This window comes from Marmota marmota, unplaced genomic scaffold (genome assembly GCF_001458135.2).
Source record: "Marmota marmota marmota unplaced genomic scaffold, marMar, whole genome shotgun sequence".
Lineage (NCBI taxonomy): Eukaryota > Metazoa > Chordata > Mammalia > Rodentia > Sciuridae > Marmota > Marmota marmota.
The window spans coordinates 3,098,781-3,108,317 of NW_025999968.1; positions in this window are offsets into that span (position 1 = coordinate 3,098,781).

The window sequence follows — 9,537 nt, forward strand, 5'->3', positions numbered from 1 at the left end:
GGGCTTCTCTGTTTCCAAAACTTTTAGTCTTTGGATTATACTGTGTCTAGATTGAGAGGGAGAAAGGAAAATCCATGATACATTTTACCAGGAAAATAATTCATGTAACAAAAATTTTTTTTTTCAAAAATCTACTGACCTGACCTACTTTACTTTTTTCTCTCTTTTGTTTCTTTGCTCTTCTAATCATAAAAGTTATAAAATACAAAATTAAGGGTGAAGATAAACTTGTCAGATGGTATTGTATCATCAATTTAACATTTAGGGTGATGTGTGAATGTCAATAATATAAAAGGTGGTTATAATTTATTTACTGAGAAAAATGTGTACATGCAACTTCTAAATTATATTTTTCAATATTGTATCCTACACTATTTACCCCAAATGACCTCAATTTAGTTATTAAATTTTAAACAGGACATATCCTTAAGCACAGGGGTATAAAGGAAAGCCATACTTTCAATGCTGTTGGCTTTTAGAGAGGCATGACTGCTACAGCCTGCCCTTTCCTAAAACAGAGAAAGAAAAGCAGCTGGAAAAGAGGTGAAGTGTAGAAGCAAGTAACAAATGCAAGGTTAAAGTGAAAGAAAGGAGGAATAATCAGTGTAACAGAAAAGAAAATGAATGTTAAGAAAGGAGACAAAATAAAAGAGAAAGTTCTGGACTTCATTGAGCCAATATCTTCCCTTAATCCTCCACATCCTCTTTTTCTTTGCTCTCTCTGTGTTATCAAAAGATACTCTTACAAATACAAATACTGTCCTCTCTGTTCTATGAATCAGTTCTATTGGTTATACCTCTTCCCTTCTTGGAGTTTACAAGGCTGGTGGCCTGTTCTAAGTATTCCTACATTTTATATAGATAACAGTTTAAATGTAATTCATAGGTAAGTCCAAGGTATATCATTACCTAGTGATATCTGAAGTGCTGTTAGTGGTGTTAGGAAAAAAGAAAAAAGAAAAAAACAAAACATGATAAGAGGAATAAAAGAATGAAGGTGAAAAGGCATATTAGTATCACTGAGATGAAGTCTGGAAGTGAGAAAAGCATTGAGGCTGAGTACATTTGCAGGAAAACAAAAGAAACAAGTTAGCTTAAAATAAGAAGTCTATTTTGTCCAAGGTAATGCAAGTCATTGCCTCCCTGCAGGAGGGAGGTGATCTGGAAAGGAAAAAAATAAATGGATGAGATGGTGACTGAGAGTTCTCTGGAAGATGGGCAGGAGGGAGCTCAAGTTCTGAGGCAACAAAAGAAGGGGAATGGGAAAAAAAATGCTTTCTAAATTCTGAATGACCAGTAAATACTACTTAAGCCTATGATTTTCTGAATAATAGCTAAATTCAAGGGAAATTGCATAGGAAAGTAGAAGAATTTTCCTTCCTCTTCAGGTTATTTCCTGCTTTGTTTTCAATCTACTGATCTTTCACTTGAAGAACTTGTAGCAAATGGTCTTTTTTGAAAACACACAGTATGTGAAAATATGCAGTGGTTGAAAAGGAGGGAAGGGAACATGCATGCTTTATTTGTGCCCCTGAGGTGTTCAAAAGCAATTTCTTTATTCAACGATAAGACCACAAGAACAATTTATGACTTTAAAAAGTCAAACAGCTGGAAGAGACAGCATGAATGTGCTGACACATCCTGAGTTCCTAATTAATGAGTGATTCAGGTATTTCAGGAATAAAAGATAGCGGTTTCAAATTGTTGTTTTAAGGGAAATTATTTTTAATAGAAACATGAAATTTCAGCACTACAATATATAAATGATCTCTTGACATTTTATTTCTGAGTACTTATGGCTTCACCCTTTATTTCCATACACTAAATCAATAATCCGGCAGATGGGACTTTTGTCCTTTGCATTGTTTCTGCTTTGGGATGGAGGGCTGTGGGGTGTGTGTGTGTGTGTGTGTGTACACCTGTGTGCGCGCGTGCATTTGAACACTCTGATCCAGTTCGGGTTTGGAAGAGAGCTGTAACTGTGACATTTTCATTTTCTCATTTTGCAAACCTGTCCTTATGCAGGCAAAAGGCTGATGGCTTTTATGCTATTATTGCTTTCAATTAATTAGAAAAATCCCCCCCTTTGTCCCTTGCAACGTTTCTCACTCTTTTCCCCGGAGATTAATGGGGGCAGATCAGCAAACACAGATGATTCTGCAGCAGGGATGCCAGATTCATTTTCAGGATTCCATTCTGAGCCAGCATATTGGTTCTACCTGCTGCTTGGTGCTACAATCATTATTGAATTTAGCAGATGGAGGGGGAGAGTTTTAAACTTGGGGACACAGATGGAGAACAGACTTCAGAGAGATTATTCTAGAGTTTAGCAAAAGGTTGTATCGATTCAAAACAAATCCTTAGAACTAGAGAGATTAAATCCCTATACCCAGATACAGAGACAATATACATAATTAAGAGCACCAGACTATTCAACAAACATGGTCTGACCAATAGTTTCAGTTTATCCACCAAGAATTAATGAGACCTGACAAACTAAAAGTTAGCTTTAAAAAAAAAATCTTTGTAAGTTTCCCTTTAAATCTCCTCTAAGCAGTAACAATACGAATAAGAAAAGGAATGTGTATTTTTATAACTAATGGAGAAGTAAAGGGAAAAGGTATTGGATACTTCATAAAGGCCTCATAGATTGGTATTACATTCGGGAGTTTAACACTATGTATAGTATGGCCAAAGTCCACCACGGTCAGGAACTTGGTCCTCCAGGAGATGACTCATACTAATCAGATTCCCAAGAGAATGATCTATAAATCCAGAGTGCCAGTTTACTAATTTTCTTTGATAAATGCAGCTGTGTCATAAGAATAGAAATACTCAGATACTCAAATATATCTCTGTATGGAGACCAGTGTGGGAAACAAATTATAATCAGGTTATAAAAAAATTCAAGGGCTTTGCTACACAGCAAAATGATTTTGTACCATGGAAGCAACTCTTGAAAATTTGTTGAGTGAATTTCTCCAGTAGATATAGGCTGGCAAATGGAACAGGACTATTAAAATTCCTTGTCACTGGGTTTTACAGCAGTCCTATGAGTAGCTGATTTCAGAGTCAGATCATCCAGGTTTAAGTTCAACTCTGCCATTTTACTAGCTATGTGACCTCAGACAAATTATTCAATCCATCTGTGACTCACTCATAGATATCTCATTTATAAATTGAGAATAGTAATACTGCCTACATCATAGTACAATTATGAATATTAAGTGAAATTAATATTTGAAAAAAGCTAGAATTGAGCCTATATATAAGCACTCTGTAATATATGATGTGTATTTCACACAGAACTACCTGTCATTATAAACAATAAGTGATTTTTTATTAAAAAACTAACTTTACTTTTAATACTAAAGGTAATTTTAATTCAGCACAAAAATAGGTATCTATTTATATATATATATAGTATAATATAGATATTATATATGATATATATACACACACATAACTTTACTATTTGTGTGTGTACATGTATATTCTAAAATTATTGTCTGGACTCAATGTTCAAATTGTTTGCTCATTACTTTGGAGATCTCTTCAGCCCAGTTTTCACATTTCCGTATGAGAACATGAGCTTGGATATTTATGTCACTGGGTTGTTTTGAAGATTTAATGAGTAATGCAATTGAAACTTTAGAAAACTGTGTGGCACAAGGTAGATGTCCAATAAATATCCGTTATTATTGTTATTCTCTCCCTGCAGTATACTTAAAAATAATGTACCAGGTTATTTCTCTCAGCTCTAAATTTTCAGAATGCCCTCACCAATTCCATCTAGTTCTTGTGTTCTTTCATTAGATATTTTGTAAATTTGTAACACACATGGATTTCAGGTTTTCTTCTCTTTTACTCCTTGTGAATATGCTTTAATTTATAGAGCTAATGTCAACACATTTAAAGAACTAACTTTGATACAGTGGCATGTACATCTGCATCCTGTGTTAGTTTGTACATTAATCATCTCATGTCATTAGCACACATCTCTGTGATGCAGAAACTGCCTTATAGATACTTAACTGATAATGAATTTGTGACTTGAAAAGGATATATAATTTAACCAAACCCCATCAGTTAGAATTCAAGCGCAGGACTTTTAGACCTGCTGGTCTTTGTTTTTCCCAACCACACTGTGGCAGGCAATTTCACAGGATTCCCATATACTGAGGATAATAACACAAAATTAAAACTTCAAAAAGTAGAACTCGAGACCTGGGCAATGGATATGAATCAAGAATTGCAGAAATAGTTCATCCCATTAAAGCAAAGTGAGGCTCCATTTAAGTATAAAGTCTATATTGAAAATCATTCTTAATTCCAGTTATATTCCTTCTAGCATGATAAATGCTGTAATCTAAGATGTAAATTATCACAGATTATCAAAATATTGCCAATTCGCCAAAAAAGTACACCACTGACAATAGACCTACCTATCTTTATAAACAAAAATAAATATAAATGATTTTTCATAAAATAACTGATTTTATTTTTAGTTCTAAAGGTAATTTTAATTCAATTCAAAGAATAAAGGTATCTTCCATTATTGCAGATTCTAAATTAGTTGAGTCTTCATTTCCATTCACTATAATTCCATCCAATTGCCTTTGTTTCAATTCTATTTGAGTCAATTCAAGTCAATATGCATTTATGGAGTACTATTATGTGTAAGGCATTTTGCATGGTTTAAGCATTATTAGATTTAATTTTTATCTGTGTTAGGGTAAGTCACATGTAAAGGCAAAAAATTAAGCATTTTGTTTTGTTTTCTTTAATTTATTGAAAATATTAAAAGTTCTAATTATGTATTTTTAAATTTAGACTATAAAACATTTCTAAATAGACTATCTTATAAATATCTATGAGTTTTATGTTTTTACCTCCTAAAGAAAAATGATAGACAAAAATGTGAAAGGGAGGTGACTATATAAAAGTTGGGTACATTTTACTAGGTTCTCATACAGCCAATAAGGGCCTAGTAATCTGGCTCTCCCTGACTAACAAAAAGAAGTCCTGGGTTTGTAGTATTTGCTGATACCCCTCCCATTTTGGCTAATTACAAGCAATGGATGGTTAACAACCAGATAGCAAAGTACCTGGATGTAGCAAATGGCTTTCAGGAGCCATTTCAGGTAGCAGGAAACCTTAGCACAACACTCCTGTGTTTCCTTGATGGGGACAGATTCAGCAGATGCGGTGTGTCTTCTCCATTGGACTGTGCAATGCCCATGCCATGTTCCAGTCTACCTTGCACTGATTTGCTTTCCAGTTATCTGGCTCAGCACCTGGGGGTTAATAAGGCTTAGTAAATAGTTTGAATGAATTTTGTCTGCGTTGCATCCTCTATACAGAGAATTATCCTCCTTCTGAGCTCTTCAGAGAAGAGATCTAACTGCATAATCCTTTGTTTCACTTAATGTCTTATACTAAAGGATTCCCTGAAGATAATGGCTACATAATTCTACCCACATTTTTGCAATCACATTTTAATTTAGGTACTTCCTCAATGTGTGGTAACTACAACAACAAATTCTATAAATACAGATATTAAGGATATCAAGATCTCATCAAGGAATTATATTCCAGCTGGAAAGACAGACAAAGACAGTACATTGTGATTAAAGGTGACACCTGTGAGAGGAGCATGCACACGGGGCCTTGGAAACAGAGGGGCCTTGGCAGGATGACATTGAATTGTATCTTTTAGTTTCTGGTATCCCCTATGTTATGGTTTGGATATGAGGTGTCCCCCCAAATCTGTTATTCTCAGAATACTGAGAGGTGAAGTGATTGGATTTTGAGCTGTAACATAATAAGTACATCCTAGTTTCAGTGGATTAACTGGATGGTAATTACAGGCAGGTGAGGAATGGCTGGAGGAGATAGGTCATTAGGGGTGTTCCCTGGAAGGGTTCATCTTCCTTGTAGCCATCCCTTTTCCCTCTTTGCTTCTGGCCGCCATGAATGGACCAGGTATCCTCCACCACCCATTTCCGCCATGATATTCTGCCTCATCTAGGGTCCACAGCAATGGAACAAGCTAGCTATGGACTAAACCCTCTGAAACTGTGAGCAAAATGAACTTTTCCTCCAAGTTCTTGTCAGGTATTTTGGTCATAGCGATGAAAAGCTGAATAACACCTTACATTTAAGTCCTGCAAAGTGCAAACTCACAAGAGGAGAAATAAACCACTGCTGTTTGTTTTGCTTTACCAGGTATTAGAATTGATCTGAAAACAGAAGGATCGCCATTCTTAAAAGGATGAGGCAAAGTAACAGTTGTCAAATAAAAAGCACTTTATTAGTATACAAGTACATTACTATTAGGTCCATAATTTGGAACTAGAGTGCAATCTGGCATATTTTTCTATTTAATGGTGTAAGTTTAGGGAAATGTCAAGACAATCATAGAATAAAAATTTTAAAAGTAGAACATTTGTTATGCCCCCTGTATTTGTAGCTATATCAATATTCTTGTCCACATCTCATTCCACAGAAAGCACTTGTAAAATCAGGCATAAATTTTATTTAATTAATGCCTTTTTTTCCATCCAGCTGGAGGCAAAATGATTTTTAACTTTCAACCAGAGATATATTAATTAAGCTCTCACCTGCCGGTGGAATTGTGCTAAGCAAAGAACCAACTGGGCTGTTGTAATCTTAAGAGTAATGGAGACTCCTTCACATTCAGACGTGCACCATCTCCACTGTTTATGTCAGCATCTGCTGAGGCACCTCTGTGCCTAAATGATGCCATATTCCAACCTAGTCTCAAGGACTTTCCTATTTGCTGCACTTGACCAGATGCAAGAACAACTTCATTCCCACTTCTTTAAAACAGGTTTTTAAAAAGTACGAGTAGCATGCTACAATAAGATATAATGTAGTCTTTTATCCATATTCAGTTCTAAAATTCTACTCAGCCTAACAGAAGATGGGTAGAAGCTAAAGGGGAACTACACAAACTAAATTGAAGCAGCAGAAAAAGGCCTGAATCCTGTAGCTACCACTGTTAGAAGAATAACCAAAGACAGAGAGGTTTTTTGGTTGTTTTTTTGTTGTTGTTGTTGTTGTGGTTTTTAAACCAGGCACCAGGGCTAATGACTTTAACGCTAAGAATTCTCAGCCCGTGGTTGAGGATCAAGCTGACTCATAAAATGCATTCTGTTCAGTTTGCAATCCTGTTGTTTCTCAAATGGCCTTCCCTGGCAAGAAATGAGACTGGGAAGGGAAGCCACATGTAAACACTGGGCAGGGCCAGCAGAACAAGCCTGCATGTGAGCAGCTGCAAACAATCCATTTTAATTCCAAGTCAGTGTTTAAGGACCTTGGGTGTTATAGTTAGGGAGGTAGAAGGGGAGGTGGAAGTAAAAGTAGAATTGAATTTGGCAGGCATACATTTTTCTACAAACTGTGCTCAATTCTTCTAATCATAGTTATTATGAATGTTTCTCTTCAATTCATTCCTTGTGTCACTTTGTGCTTTCACTTTCTCCCCACAATCTGCTAGTTGAGGGTACAAGAGTGGTTTTTGATCCTAGAAATAATAAGGCAGAAAGGTGACAACTTTTAAATGACATAAACACATGCACATGAATCTCCCTTGGCTTCTGCCCTGCCTAGCTAAACGATTGTGGACATTTGTCAAAGGTTAGAATTATCTGAAGCATTCAAGGACCTTGGTCATCTTGTAATTTCCCAAAATGTCTTGAGTATATCATAGAATTATGTACAGCTGTGTGACCTTGGGTATTTGCCTGCATTCCCTAGGTTTCAGTTTTTTCGTCACAGCAGTAGTAATTCCTAAGATTTTTTTCAGCTATGCCATTATTATTTTACTAGTGATCGTGACAGCAGAGTATCTTTACATTAATCCTTGAAATGGAGATATGAGGCAGGACTAGAAAAGGATTTTTGGTTAGTTGAATTTTAGTTCTATAATTTCCCTGCAATATCTATTTTGTGCATCAATACACTAAGCCTTCAGCACCTTATTCCATCTGTGAATGCACTGCTAATAGTGTAGTCTTTCTGACCCCTCTTGTTCCTAATCTCTGGAAGCATGTGTGTGTGTGTGTGTGTGTGTGTGTGTGTGTGTTTGATTGGGACATAGTTTACACCATAATTAAAATTGATTTGGTGATGGGAACCATTTTTTCTATTTGTCTTTTAGTCTGAAGTATCTGCTTTACCTGAGATATTCAAGTGCAATTATAATATGGATGGGTTGTTAAAGCTTTAGAAAAGTTTCTCCAGTGTGAAGGGTATTAGAATTGGTATCCTGGCCAAAGTCCAAATGCTTAATTACATTCTTTCCTGCGAAATCTTTTCCTATAGTTTTAATCGGAGATGACATTCTTCATTTCTTTACCTCAACTAGTATCTATTGTTCTTGAGCATCTGTTAAAACTGCTGCATTTCACTCCAGTGGAGAATTCTTCACAGTAGTTATCCTAGTATTAAATGGCCTCTTAAATATACCCCATTTGAAGCTCATGTGTGGGCGTGAGCAGGTGCGAGTAGCGACTTAAATAAGATGATTTATAAAGTGCCTTGGGATCCTGGATGGAAAGGGCAATTTAGACCTGGGTTATCAGCATTATGTGAAAAACATGCCTCAGTAAACCAGTTACTAATTACACAATTACCTTCTGTGGCACAAGTAAAAAATGATGTGATGCTTTTCAGCAAATTCTAGTTTTAAGTAAATAATTCTTGGAGACAAATGATTAATTGTATTAAGTAGTCTTTACAAGATGCAATTTAGAGTAAGTCATTTTTTAAAAAAAAATCTAAAACACCATGATAAAGTAATTATAATTTGTAATAAATTTGTCTCCCTAGAAGAAATTTTATCCAGGGCAAAGAAAAATACCTGATTATTATTTTCCTTTTTAGAAGGGCATTAGTGTATATTAGCTGTAGAAGGAAAGTGTGCAAGGAAAGCTGTTACCTGCTAATGGAATCAAGGTGAAGTTTCTCACAGTGAAGTGATAGTCTGGTAGATCTTATAAACAAAGATACTCCTGATAGAGGCAATTTGGGGACTGGTATTAAATCTGATTTGAGAACAGTTTCACCTAAGGGACAAATAAAGTCATATGCCACTGCTATCATAAAACAGTTCTTCCTGGCTTGACAAAAACCAATCTGGAACTCTTGAAATTTTGGATTCTAAATTTGTACAATGATGCCCCAACTAATATATTAATTAGTTATTACAAGCATCCAAACTGGACTATAGCCATCAGTACACAGTAGACAGAGGGATCCAACATGGCGGCCGGCAAGGAAGCAGCACTTTCAGTATCTCCACATTAACCGGATCAGAAACACCCATTAAAACAGCTACATTCTACCTACTGAGGAACTTCTAGCAAAATTCCGCTGAAAGGAGACCTGCCAGGAAGTAGTAAGTTATATTAGAGGTGACAGTTGGCCCCAGACAAGTGAATCTTGGCCGGCCACGCGGGCGCAGAGGTCCAATCCCGCAGCCACCGCCCAACCGGCTCTGCAAGCGGCCCC